We start from the raw sequence: 14,771 nt of genomic DNA, 5'->3' as shown, positions 1-14,771 counted from the left end.
AACTACTCTAGAGTCTAGATTAGCGAGATCGCGAAAGTGCTAATTTAGAACAAGTTAAAATTCAAAATACCATAGATTTTGATGTTGCACCACTCTATGATACTGTAGTACTGTAAAATGCTTGTAGTTTACTCGCAGCTTTACTCGTATTTTTCCTAAATCCAGAGTATGAGCCTTATACTTGTTAATCATGCTACAAGAAATTGCTGTCAACACCAATCATTATTGAATTTACATTTCTTATTTTTATAATCAATATCAAGTCTGATAATGTTAACGTTTTGCCATCTTTGTGTGAATTTCTTTCCCGCATACCTTTTCGAAAATAGTTGTTTACATTCACACAAAAACTCTTCTACCTTTTGAAGTCGTTAGCCATTACTATATCCGAATCCGAAAATAAACAATTATGTCACATTAAAATATCACCTATCTTCAAATTGATTATTTATCAGTCAGCATTAATATGCCGCACCGTTAATCAACAAAGCCTAAGGAATTCCCGGTGGATCGGTTTGCCGAGAGCTATATTTGACGTTATTCTGTTCAGTCAGGTTTGGAGGTTGTCGGACAAACACGATTATGTAACATAGAATATATCGTTCTGGAGTACATGTTTACTCTATGGAATTATCGTGGGAATCTCGTGCTATTTGAGTATTCGCACATCTCTAACATTGTTTGGAATCTAGAACTAGAACACACTGTATCTTGTCGGCTTTCACTTTCGATTCTCCGAACTTAGACTGTCTTGTTCTCGTTATACGTTCAAAACACTGGAAAGCCAAATGGTAGAGATTTATTTTTTAATGTAAGCTTTTTCAATGCTTTGCTCTAAAATGTAATTAAGAAATGGTAACCGTTAGTATGAAATAGCATAATCAACCGTTTTTCAAAATTGATTTGCTAAAAAGTGTTAAAAGTGATTTTAAACCTATATAGTAATAATAAACGTACTACCCAAGTAGCAACACAATATTGTTAAAATGTTTAAATAATGTTGCTTAACATTGTCAACAATATTGTTCTGAGAATATTGTTTTAATGTTGAAGCAAGATTTTCCCAACATTGATCAACGTTTTATGAAAATATTGTTTGATAATATTGATTAATGTTGAAAAAACATTATTTCAACATTAACACATTATTTTCCCAACATTGATCAACATTTATTGAAAACATTGTTGTCAATATTGAATAATGTTGAAATAATTTTTATTTCAACATTAAAACAACATTAATAAGATTGAAAACTGTTTATGGACTCAGCTCATCCTGAAAATCAAAATAAATATAAACTAGGCTTTTATTAAGTAATAAAGGGAATAAGGTTGATGCTAAAAACAAAATACTAAAATAAAAATTCTACCCAAACGGGTAGAAACAAAAATATCTTCAATTTAAATTAGAACTATTTTCTTGTGCGCGCCATTAAAATGCGCGCGGATGGATCTATCTATTAGCTAGCATCTAGCATGGTAGCATCCATCTTCTTCATCTCATCTTCCATCATCGGCACTCGTCACTCGGCAGCTCCAGAGCATCTTTCATTTCAATCAATGAATCAATCATCTCTAGTCCTAGTCTCAATCTCGTAATTTTTATTTCACTTACTTCACACCATGTTGCAATGATTGTATTTTCCCTTTGCTTTGAGATTCTGATGTATAATAATACAATTATTTACGGCTGAATACAGTTTTTTAATGGTGGTCAACTTGAGATTCCAGCTTTAAGGTAAGTGCATCTTGTTATCAAGTTAAGTTTTGCATTCATAGTTACATATCAAAGTAGGCTAGGCTTGCACTCTAGTCGTAACTTAATAGAGCCAAGCCTAATTTATTAAAATCTTTTAACCTACAAATGCAGTACCGACTGCTAAGATTGATTGTTAACACACAAATAAAATATGTAAGTGTGATAGTATGCAAGGCTATGTAGGCTAAATAAGTTAGGCCTATAAGGCTAATAATATTTATAAGCAAACAAAAAAACTCTTTTGAATGCTGAAAGAAAAAGTAAAATCTAGCCTAATCATTGAGATCATTGTGAATGCATTTGCCCAGAAAATTGAAGTTATAAGTTAGTTAATCATCTCCAAGGATTAGTGATGTGGGCCGGGAAAATACCCAGTGGGTAGGTAAATATAAATTGGGTATTTACCTGGGTATTTACCCCAGGCCCGGGTAAATACCCAAAAACTGGGTATTTATCATTTGTATTAAAGTTAGAGAAGATTGAGATGTTTTTTTGCAATTATTACCTTGTAAAGATAGCAAAATGATAATAAAATGTGTTAAACAAAATTTAATATGGTCACTACTAGCATTTTACTTCTCGGTATGATCACCATAAATACCCAGGTCTGAGCATAAAGCATAATCGGCATAAATACCCTTGTCGCATGGTTGCACTGGTCCTGACTACTTATGATTTTTTAATTTCTATGATAGATGAATTTATTTTATTAAAAGTGAAGAAAAATAATTTGTAAAATAATAATTATTATTTAGAAAGACAGGAAAATTTAACCTAGTAGTGGCCTATGTGTAAACAACTTAAGAAAATAATTAAAATTCAAACTGTAGGATGTCAGGATTTAATAATATTTTTGTTCTAGATCTTTTGTTGGTATCAAAATAAAAATAAAACTAATTTCATAAACTTGTGATACAACAAATTTGAATCTATAGCACAATAAATCTTTCAAAAATATATCAAAGTTAGACCAAAAAACAGGAGATAAATTTTTTAGTAGGTTTATCCAAATATATTATTGTTCCCAACTAAGCGGTAACACAGAAAAGTTTAATGCAGACTCCTTCTTATCCAGACACCTTTTAACTGGACAATTTTTACCAGCCCATTGGTTTAACCTGACTAGATTGGCAAGAAGTGAGCGGTACTGAAACGACTGTTCTCGTGGGAAAGATTTGAGACCAGTGATCACGTATCTAAATACAATGCTCTCCTAAATTAAAGTCGAATATGACAGTACCGGTACACGGTTTCCGTTTTAACAAGTTTTTGGGGACGTCGGTTTAACCAGCAAAACCGTTATCTGGACTAGCCTCGGTCCCGAGGAGTCCGGATAAGAGGGAGTCTACTGTACTTTCAGTATTCTGCCATTCTGCCTATATCAATCAGGTCTTGGGTCTGTCTAGCCTTCCAAGCCATTTTACAAAATAATAATTTTGTTAACTATCATAATTTAATAACAGTAGAAGTAGGTTTAGGTTCACTATTTTTTGATGAGGTGTTGTCTTGATTTCATAAAAAAAAGTGCTAAATCTTTAAATAAAAGGTACCTACTAGCAAAGCTTCAAGTTACTGTAAAAGGTGTTTATCCTAATTTATCATGTAATGACAACAATAACATATTTAGGGGTGGATAAAATGAATTTCAATTGATTTCATAAATACCCAAAATACCCGGGTATTTATGGATTTTGGGTATTTACCCGGGTAAATACCCAGGGTATTTACCCTGAGTTTTAAATACCTGGGTATTTTACATCACTACCAAGGATTGAATCATCTCACATCTTTTTTACCTAACCTTAATTTAGACGAAAATGCGTTTTCCTGTTTTGCCATTGCAGTTTAACCTTTGACATATTTTAGCCTAGGATGTCAATATTATTTTACCTAAACTTATGTTACATACCAAAGCCAATTTACAACTTCAAAGTAGGCTACAATTTAATTATCCTATGAATTGGTCAATAATTTGTAAATTTAAAGTAGGCCTAGGCCTAACTTACATTAAGTTACCGTTGGCCTTTTTATAAGCGGAACAACTTAATAAGTTATTTAATCCCAAGAATAATTTTAATGCTAGGGCCTGCATTGATCGATTTTACTACACTAATTTCGCTAATTTCGACCTCTAAAGTTAAGTAGCTTAACCTACCATTACAACTACTTACAGTAGCCTTAACAGTAAAAAGTTAAGCTTATACTAAAATTATTTTAAAACTGAAAGATCAGTTGTTAACATTAGGCTACCGTTTAGTTAATCATCTCCAAGGATTGAATCATCTCACATCTTTTTTACCTAACCTTAATTTAGACGAAAATGCGTTTTCCTGTTTTGCCATTGCAGTTTAACCTTTGACATATTTTAGCCTAGGATGTCAATATTATTTTACCTAAACTTATGTTACATACCAAAGCCAATTTACAACTTCAAAGTAGGCTACAATTTAATTATCCTATGAATTGGTCAATAATTTGTAAATTTAAAGTAGGCCTAGGCCTAACTTACATTAAGTTACCGTTGGCCTTTTTATAAGCGGAACAACTAAGTTATTTAATCCCAAGAATAATTTTAATGCTAGGGCCTGCATTGATCGATTTTACTACACTAATTTCGCTAATTTCGACCTCTAAAGTTAAGTAGCTTAACCTACCATTACAACTACTTACAGTAGCCTTAACAGTAAAAAGTTAAGCTTATACTAAAATTATTTTAAAACTGAAAGATCAGTTGTTAACATTAGGCTACCGTATCACTTTAGTTGGGTATCTGTGTTATTTTAGTTCATATGTACCTAACTAACTTAGCCTTAACTTATTTAATTCGTTGGTAGCAGGCCTAACTTGTTCTGTACCGGTCAAGGTTGCTGTACTTTAACTTATAGGCTATTCTTATGTTTTTTATGACTTAACTTAGTCACACTGCTTATGATTAAGTTATGGCAGTAATTTGAACTTAACTCGAACAGTAACCAACCTGTACATTTTTGCTTGTCTCTTGCATACAAAAAGCACTTTTAAACACACATTCTTCACAGGCACGAGGCAGAATAACAATACCGGTACGTATGTTATTTAAAACCTAAAATAACTTTTATGCTAGGGCCTAAATTGATTTTACGATAGGCTCTACCTTAACCCTCCGAGTGTTATGTGTCGTAAAAGCGACTCATAACACACCCGCTGTGGTGTTATGTGTCGCTTTTGCGACTCACAAACACTGTTTACGGCGACGGCTCTGGGACTGGCTGAATCGGATTGAACTGGATCGAGTTAGGTATAATTTTTTTCAGCAGATTCAGAGCTTTCTCCTGATGTCTGTTTCTTCATTTTAGTTCCGAAAATATTGTAGCAGACAGCTGACGTGCATATTTGTAAACAGCTTGGTTAACCTCGCACCGACGACTGATGTGTTTTATTACGTTTATCATTGTTTTAGTGTTAAAATCAAAAGTAGTGATATACGTGGCGCATTATAAGAAGATTTAAGTGATTTTGAAGGGCTCGTTGATGATCCTGAAGAAGTAGGTAGTGATATTGATGTAAATTATCAGCCAGATTCCTAGCTATGGTTAGGCTATGCATTCTTAGCTAAACGCTATGTACCGAAATCGGTTTTTTGCCCATAACTTAACTTATTTATTTTCAAATCTACTTCCTTATATTAACTTATTATATTTTTGGAATCCTCATAAAATTCTGAACAAAGTGGCTATTTTAAAATATTTGTAGACCGATAAATTATAACAACTTATTGAGCGCAAACATAAATTTTTTTCATTTAGCCTATTTTATAATTTTTGAGAAATGTTAACCCCACAAAAATTGTGGAAATATTTTTTGTAATGTTTTATATGTTAGGGCCTACCTTGAAGCCCATAATTTTCCAAACAAATGATATATAAAACAGTATAACTTACTTTACATTGTTTTTAAGTTTCTAAGATACATTTTAATAAAACCCTGCGATTGCGCAATAAATGGGCGAACATTAAGACCAAAAGTAGAGACACTTGGAGGGTTAAGTTACTAAGTTAATTTCAACCACTAACTTACCATTACAACTACAGTAGCCTAATATCAGTTATAAGTTAGCCTAAAAAGATATTTTAAACTGAAATATCAGTCGTTAACATCATCACTTTACATTTCACTTTACATTAGTGTAGTTGGGTTTTGTTATTTTAGTTAATAGGTACCATTAAATTACTCTTTAATATTATAATAGCCTACCGCATTGTTTATGTTGAGTTTTTGTTTTCGTTAACCATAACTAAGATCGTAAAATCATCAATAATAATGAATGTCTCTCTAACAGGAAAGTACCCCTAACTAACTTACATTAATTTGTTGGTAGGCCTAACTTGTTCTGTTCCGATCAAGGTTTGCTGTACTTTATATAGGCTATTTGTTTTAACTTAGTCGCACTGCTTATGAATATGGCGCAGTAATTAAAGCCTAATTCAAACAGTAATCAACCTGTACATTTTTGCAGGTGTCTTAAGTTACATAAATACAAAAATCCCTTAACTTAAACACTCTCATTCTTCACAGGCACGCAGGCACGTATAAAACCACGGGGCAGGAGGTCAAAAGAAAATCAGTAGACTCTACACAAGACTGACCAAGTTTCTAACATCCTTTGAAGCTACAGGTAATTGACCTTTTCAATTGATTTCCTCTGTCAGCTCAGCATGTTAGCCTAGATAGTTTTAAGAATGTGATGTATGCATGGTTGATTGTGTTGTAAGGCCCTTTTACAGACTTAAAGATTTTTCAAAGCAGACTTTAGCTCTTTTAATCTTGCATGATGTTTTTTCTAAAATATAGCTATCAGTACTCTTATTTGGTTTTTAGTACAATGAACTTATTAACTTATTTTGCTTTAATGTATCATATTTTACTGTTGTATGACTGACTTGTGCTTTTCAAGCTTTCATGACAGTATCAATTGCATGTAATTGTCTAAATATTAATAATTGCTTTATATCATATTGTATGGCTAGGCCTATCGTTTGACTAGATTAATCAAATCACAAAACATGTATTAATAATCATAGGGAGTGTTGTGTCTGATGAGGCTACGTTGTAGGTAATCTCATCCAAGATCGATTAGTATAGTAGGCTAACCAGATGGTAAAAACTAGGTAGGCTATCAAGGTGAGCACTTTTTTGTCTAAAAACGCCATGTGATTTCGCAAACTGTCATAACCTAACCTAACTAACCAAACATGCTGTTAATGAAAAAATCAAATGAAGGTTTACTATCGAAAAAATTGTTCTGTTCATAAAATAAAATTATAACTTAAATGCCTCAAATTCTAAAAAAAGATGTACAGTTAAGAAGTAATCACATTCTAAGCAAAATCTTTGACAAAATGTTAGTGTCACCGGTGGGATTCGATCTGATAAGTATTTGATTATGAGCCGAACACTATCCACTTCACCTCGAACACCGATGGCAGCACTTCGGTACGGTAACAATGTTCATTATATGTATTCATTCAACCATTAATCGATTGAATCGAGCCTATTTGGTCCGAAATAATATAAATACTTAGTATTTCGTTATTGAACCGATAGTACGTGGCGTTTTTGTACGAAAATTTGCTCACCCTCTTAAAAAGATTAAACAAATTTGATCATTTCACTAAAAAAAAAAAAAAAATAAAGTTAGATTCTCTCTGACACCTAATGTTTGAAGTACGGTAGCCAAGAAATATATTGACTACCGGTTTGAAAAATATATTGGTAGGCCTATATACGGTTTGATATAATGGCAAAAAATAGCTTTTGGTTTTGTTGTATGTTTAGGAAATCGTTCCTCGAATGACTAATTTTACAACAGCCTACCGCATTGTTTATGTTGAGTTTTTGTTTTCATTAACTAAAAATAAGGCAATAAAATAGCAATATTAAAATATTTCTAGATAATTTGAAGCTTGTATAAGAGTAAATAAATAAGCCTTTATACTCTCTTCTGACTCTATCTCTGCCTAACTAAATTTTTAAATACATGCCTTTCATACATAGGCTAATATAGGTTAATATAGGTCGTGTATTATATTTGGCTATTAATACTGGGTGGCGCATAAAGAACGCATGGATTTGAGTTGAGTGGTGAGAGCAATAAGAGCGTCCATGGAGGGACTGGGCCTGGTTGTTTTGTAGGTTAGGGCGTCCAGTTTTAGTAGCAATGGTGCTGTGGTCCGTGGTACATCGCATTTTTGCGGTAGAACATTTATTCAAAAGTAATTAAATTTGTTAAAACTGTTCAACGGCTTTTCTGCACAAAGTATGTTCCGCGAGTCCTAAAAAAATTACGGTAAGGCCCAAGAATTCCCACTTTCGAAAGTTACACCAAACGTTAAGTTTCAAATCGTGCAGTGGTTTTTGATGCAATTCTTTTGGGTCTTCTGCTGCCAAATAGCGCCAGTTTTGCTTATTGACATAACTATCCAAATGAAACTGCGCTCCATCATTAACATCATAAACAAAACGTCATCCATTCTCTCAAAACAGTTTCCATTTTTCGTAATCACGTTCATAAATCTTCTGTACGATCATAATTTTGTAAGGATGACATTTTAACTCATCTTTCAGGTTGCCCTGCAACGATCGTCAAGACAAGCACGCAGTTGGAGCGCATCGCCTAGTGTAGCGGCTAGGGCTTTGAATAACATACGCCTTTACTCTGTCGACATTTTGTAGAGTTCGCGCCGTGCAAGGACGACCTAACCACTTCTGATTCATAACTGATTCAGTTGTGCGACAGAGTTGTGTTGCAATCGGGTTTTGTTTTGAACCATTGAACTGTGCACGGAGAAGCCATTGAACAGTTATATCAGATTCATTATTTTTTAATAAATGTTCTACAGCAAAAATGCGATGTACCACGGACCACAGCACCATTGCTACTAAAACTGGACGCCCTGACCTACAAAACAACCAGGCCCAGTCCCTCCATGGACGCTCTTATTGCTCTCACCACTCAACTCAAATCCATGCGTTCTTTATGCGCCACCCTGTACAAGTAGGCCCTATTCAACAATTTAGTCAATGGTAATATGCAAAATTTTTTTGACAGTGGAGAAAATAGTGGAAAAGGGAGTATTTAAATTACAGACCTTGCAAACCATTAACAATCTCCAAGGCTACGTTTAACCTTAAAATAGTTATTTTAAAGTGGGCCAGGGCCATGAGGCACAATTTTTATTTCAGCTGCGGTTTTCAATACGGACGAAATGAGAACATTCTATTGGCTGTCATGGTCTGACGTCACTCTCTTCTCTTGAGAGAACACCATTAGCGCAACGATACGAAGTTCAACTATCGATGTTGTGTAGTGGATAGAGTACTCAAACGATGTCTAAGAGTTATCCAGTTTGAATCCCTCCAGTGACACTAACTTTTTGTTAAAGATTTTGCTTAGAATGTGATTACTTCATTTTTTGTTAGAAATTGAGGCATTTATAATTTTATTTTATGAACAGAACAATTTTTTCGAATAGGTAGTAAACCTTCATTAGATTTTTATCTTATATCTCTTTTTATATTATTAGCAAGTTTGGTTAGTTATGTTAGTTTATGACGGTTAGGTTTTATATTTGTTTTTCATTTTTTTACTCTCATTTCGTCCACAATGAAACCGCAGTATTAGCTGAAATAAAAATTGTGAGAGCGTGGAACATAGATCAAACATGCCTGATGTACTTCATAAGCTCTATCCAACCCTCAACAACATGAAATAGCAGCTGTTCTTGTTCTATACATTCAGATACTTATATTCCCATGCAAAATAAACTTGACACAAAGACTTTTTTTTAGGAAAGGGAAGGATGCCGCTACAGCCGAAGAGAATCGGGCCTATGGAGATGTCAGCGAAGATATAAACACTTTTCAACAATCACTAGGCCTATACATTGAGCCTACAGTTATTAATTTTTAAATCTTGAAAGTGATTTACTTTTGTTTACAGATTTGATATATTATAAGAATATTTTGTTCGCTTGGTTTTTTGGTCTCTTTTACTTTTGTGATTTGACCTTCTATAAAAAATGTATATTTTGGGCTTTGTGAAAGAATAAACAAAATATTTTTAAATTGTGACGTTATATTTTACCTTTTTCTTGAAATAAATATACATAACTTATGTCAACAATATTCCACAGAAATACTTTTTGCAGATTTTATGAAATAGCATAGCCTACTGTTATTCAAGAATAAAATAATATATTAATAATAGTTTTGTCAGTCAATAGAGTATTACCTAAAATGAGTTTTTTTTTGTTTTGACATTTTTATTATGCATTTATGCAGGCCAAAGTATTTTGAATACTTAGATTGTTTAACAATTATTTTGTGAATTTTTTAAAATATTAGCTTAATATTGACAGGATAATACAGCCGATACAAAAATACTTTAACAATGTTGTAAAAACAATAATCAAAATACTGTTAATGTTAACAAAATATTGTTAATTGATTATTTCTAAATCTTTTCAAAATTGTCTTAATATTGGCTTAATATTTCCATATAACATTGAAACAACGTTGAAAAATATTAAGACAACATTGTCAAGACAATGTATTTTGTTTCACGAAAACGTTGAAACAATATTGTTACCACATTGATCATTATTTGGGCAATATTGAATGAATGTTGTTTAAATGTTGAAAACAACATTGAAACAACGTTGAAAAATATTAAGACAACATTGTCAAGACAATGTATTTTGTTTCACGAAAACGTTGTAACAATATTGTTACCACATTGATCAATATTTGGGCAATATTGGATGAATGTTGTTTAAATGTTGAAAACAACATTGAAACAACGTTGAAAAATATTAAGACAACATTGTCAAGACAATGTATTTTGTTTCACGAAAACGTTGTAACAATATTGTTACCACGTTGATCAATATTGGGGCAATATTAAATTAATGTTGATTAAATGTTGACAACAACATTGAAACAACATTGTTATGCTACTTGGGTAGTTACTTCTTTAGACCGTTCTATGAATAAAAGCATTAAATCATGCCACGTCTTGAGTAAATGTTTTCAAGTTTTGGATTACCATTTATTTTATATACCATTTGAACGATTTTTAACGGAATATTAGTTTGGAGAGGAGCTTAAAATTTACCGATGATTGTTTTGATTATTTTTAAAAGTCTATTGCAAAAGTTAGCTCTGATAAGGATAAACGACACTCTTTAGTTTTGCTATTTAAATAAACTAAATATGTGTAGTAATAATAGTTAATGCAGGGAATTATATTTTTATAATTATATTGGAGACATCACAATTTTATTAAAAAGTAGTTTTAAAAATCCGATTGTTATTTCATAATCTTTTGTTCTAAAAAAATAATTGTTTCTTTTAATGAAACAAGATTGTACTTGAATTGAAACAAATGATACTCTATAAACATGGCATAACAAAAAATGTTTCATACAGGGTGATTGATATAAGTGTGCCAGCCGTTTTATTCGAAACCCATAAGAAATATAAAAAAAGTTAAATGGTAAGTGCCTTTGATTTTTGATTTAAAAAATTGTAGTCAAGTCGAAACAATTATTTTAGCCGCCATTTTTCCAATATGGCCGCCAACTTTGATTTTTCTTAAGGAACACTCTGTATTTTATGATGTATTCCAGTAGAAAATGTAATTTTAAGACGATTTTATTCTTGTAATTTTTTTCATTAACCTAACCGTTTCAAAGATAATAATTGTTTAAGCTGTGAAATTTCGAATAGTTTTCGAATAAAACAGCTGGCATGCTAGGCCTTTATCGAAACTCTTTCTCATGCAGAAATTTCAAAACTTTAACCATTATTATCTTTGAAACGGTTAGGTTTATGAAAAAAATCACAAGAATAAAATCGTCTTAAAATTACATTTTCTACCGGAATACATCATAAAATACAGGGTGTTCCATAAGAAAAATCAAAGTTAATTTTTTCGACTTGACTACAATTTTTTAAATCAAAAATCCAAGGCACTTACCATTTAACTTTTTTTGATATCTCTTATGGTTTTCGAATAAAACGGCTGGCACATTTAATCAATCACCCTGTATAGGCATTGACAAATATAATAAATATAGACCAACAACAGTGCTGCGGTTGGCAGTCCAGTAGGGTTTCAGCTCTCTGGATTGGAACATCACGAAGATTGATTAGATTATGTTCCGGCGCCCACCGCTAGGAGTGCGTGGCAGAGCCACAGATTAACACACAAATTAATATGACCACATTATTGTGCGTCTAATTTCATAAAAACTAAAATGCTATTTTCAGTAAAACAAAACATAATAATTTTCAGAGGAATAGCTTTTTTTATTGGTATAATATATAAACTCAAACACTAAAAGCAATATGAAATGATAACTGGTATTTAAAATAATCTCAAATGTTGTTCTGAAATATATTTAGGGACTGTAAAAGAGGACTGCCATGCTCTATATAGCCTAAGTATTCTTTCTTAGATAGAGATAGTGACAAATTAAAGGTCAGGTAGTTATTTATCGTAAATTTATTTGATTTTGTTTATCATGGTGATGATTGTGTTTCATATAATATATCTCAATTATTTATAGTGCTTTTGATACACACTACTGGAGTTTACTCTGAATAGTCTGAATGAGATAACTGAGACCGTTATACAGGGTGACAAAAAAGTCTGGAAACGGTTTAATATCTTTTTAACTAAATTCGTTAGAAAATTCAAACCTTTTACATCAACTTATATGTATGAAAACTACTTTTTGCAATCATTGCCATTATTTGACCTTCACCAGGGGACGGCCCACGAGGAGTAGGTACATAATCTTTAATGTAAGCATAGGTTGATATGGACATAATTTTAAAGGTCTGGTCAAGTGGAGTTCATTGCCGGAAACCGCGTCAAAAAAGGTTCATCTGTTACAAAATGGCGGCAGTTCAAAGTTGTTGCGGAATATACCTGGAGAGGCCTTAGTAGGCCCTAATGGTAAATACTCATAGTCAACATTAGCAGGGAAATCTGAAACCCGGTTAAATTTGTTTTGAAGATTGAATACTATTATTCTATGAGCTAGTTGACTTTAAAATACAGTTTAAGCTCTCAAACTAATGTTTAATACGAGTATTTGCCCATACTAAGGCCTGTGCAGGTATATTTCACAAGAACTTTTTACAGCTGCCATTTTGTAACAGATGAACCTTTTTTGACGCGGTTTCCGGCAATGAACTCCACTTGACCAGACCTTTAAAATGATGTGCATATCAACCTATGCTTACATTAAAGATTATGTACCTACTCCACGTGGGCCGTCCCCTGGTGAAGGTCAAATAATGGCAATGATTGCAAAAAGTAGTTGTCATACATATAAGTTGATGTAAAATGTTTGAATTTTCTAACGAATTTAGTTAAAAAGATATTAAACCGTTTCCAGACTTTTTTGTCACCCTATAAATGTACAGTTGCAGTTGGGCCAAAACTTATGTGTGCGCGCGGATAGTTCGCCACTAACCGCACTAAAATCATACGGGTGCCAGTTGGCACTGCTGAGCTGAGCTGAGGTAGGGGTGAGTGAGTCACGCTGGGTAGCAATACACGGATGTTTTCATAAAAGTACCCCCACTTTGACATGTATACCTCATTAAGACCCGACCAGACCAGACCAGTTCTGGTCGCAAGCACAGACATTGTGGCCAATCCGGACGTCAGCCCTGTCCCCTTGTTGAGAAATAGTACATTCACATTGTACTTAGTACTTTGGAACTAGGGGCTGAATAGGGGATTGTATGATGGTTATGAAGCAATGGAGCCAGTGATCTGGTCGTTTTTTAAAGTTGGGTAGTTGGTACCAACATAACAAAATGTTACAGCGCTAGATTTTCTAGCAGAGTTGCCATGTCAGTGCTACCTCGTGGCTATATACCTCCAGTTGTATCTTGTTTTGTTTTAGTTCCATGGTTGTATTGGGTCGCCGGAATTTTACCCCCCTGGAATTTTACCCCCTGGGCAAAGCTGGCGTTACTATGACGTAGTAACCTGTGCGCTCAAAAGTTTGTTCGCGGGCGGAATTTAACACCCGAAGTCTAATGAAAATAGACAGAGCGTGATTAATTAGATTAGCAATAAAAACCGGAATTTTACCCCCTGTCCATAAAACTAGCGTTTAGACAACTGTAGATGTACGGGCCAGATTTTCACCCCAGTAATTTTACCCCGGATTTTTACCTCCCGGAATTTTACCCCCGGATTTTTACCCTCCGGAATTTTACCCCATAGCCGGATATAGAAATTATTAAGAATGATTGATTATTTTCTTATTTCTATTTTCATTTAATTGTAAACATTTTATTATTAAGTAGCCTATCTTTATTTATTTATTTTGTAATCTCAACTAAGTAAACAGAATTCGCTGTTTAATTTTGATCATATTAACCAACAGTTGGTTTCAATGATCGAATCCTGATACTCAAATCTTAAAATTAAATTAAAAACACTGTTCGATTAGTTGATGTTACAAATAAATTAAGATAGTCTACTAAACAATAAAATGTTTACTATTAAATTAAATGTGAACGAAGAGAATTAACAGTTCTCACTAATTATAAATCTGGCCAGGGGGTGAAATTCTTTGGGTAAAAATCCGGGGGTAAAATTCCGAGGGTAAAATCCGGGCCGTAAATTTTGAGCTGACCACATGAAGGGAGTAAAAGTCCGGGGGTAAAATTACGGCCCGTAGACTCTAGGTTTTTATAATTTGATGTGTTCTGATTAAATTCACAACCGTGAAAAATACGTTTAATTCCGTGTTTAATCCATCGAACTGATGTCACGAAACTCAAAAGTTCGCGGCCGGAATTTTACCCCCTGGTTTGTGGGACCCCCCAGTCATTGTCTTGTCTTTGCCAACACAAGAGGCAAAGGAGCACTGGACATTCCTCAGCACCGGCTTGCACTTACAGGTAACTCTTTTAAAATAAATTGTATTAAGTTCTATAATAAGCT

General features: G+C 33.2%; 1 long non-coding RNA gene across 1 annotated transcript; it reads left to right on the top strand.

Moving 5' to 3' along the window:
* Positions 1-1,520: 1,520 nt before the first annotated feature.
* On the top strand, positions 1,521-9,862 carry LOC128992674 (uncharacterized). Its single transcript, XR_008490731.1, has 3 exons — positions 1,521-1,738; positions 6,314-6,413; positions 9,587-9,862. It is a non-coding gene; the product is annotated as an uncharacterized LOC128992674 (long non-coding RNA).
* The last annotated feature ends 4,909 nt before the right edge of the window (positions 9,863-14,771 follow it).

Source organism: Macrosteles quadrilineatus, unplaced genomic scaffold (assembly GCF_028750875.1).
Source record: "Macrosteles quadrilineatus isolate MER2022 unplaced genomic scaffold, UCM_ALF_1.0 Scaffold_4__1_contigs__length_99947679, whole genome shotgun sequence".
Taxonomy (NCBI): Eukaryota; Metazoa; Arthropoda; class Insecta; order Hemiptera; family Cicadellidae; genus Macrosteles; species Macrosteles quadrilineatus.
This window is presented reverse-complemented; position numbering and strand designations above follow the sequence as displayed.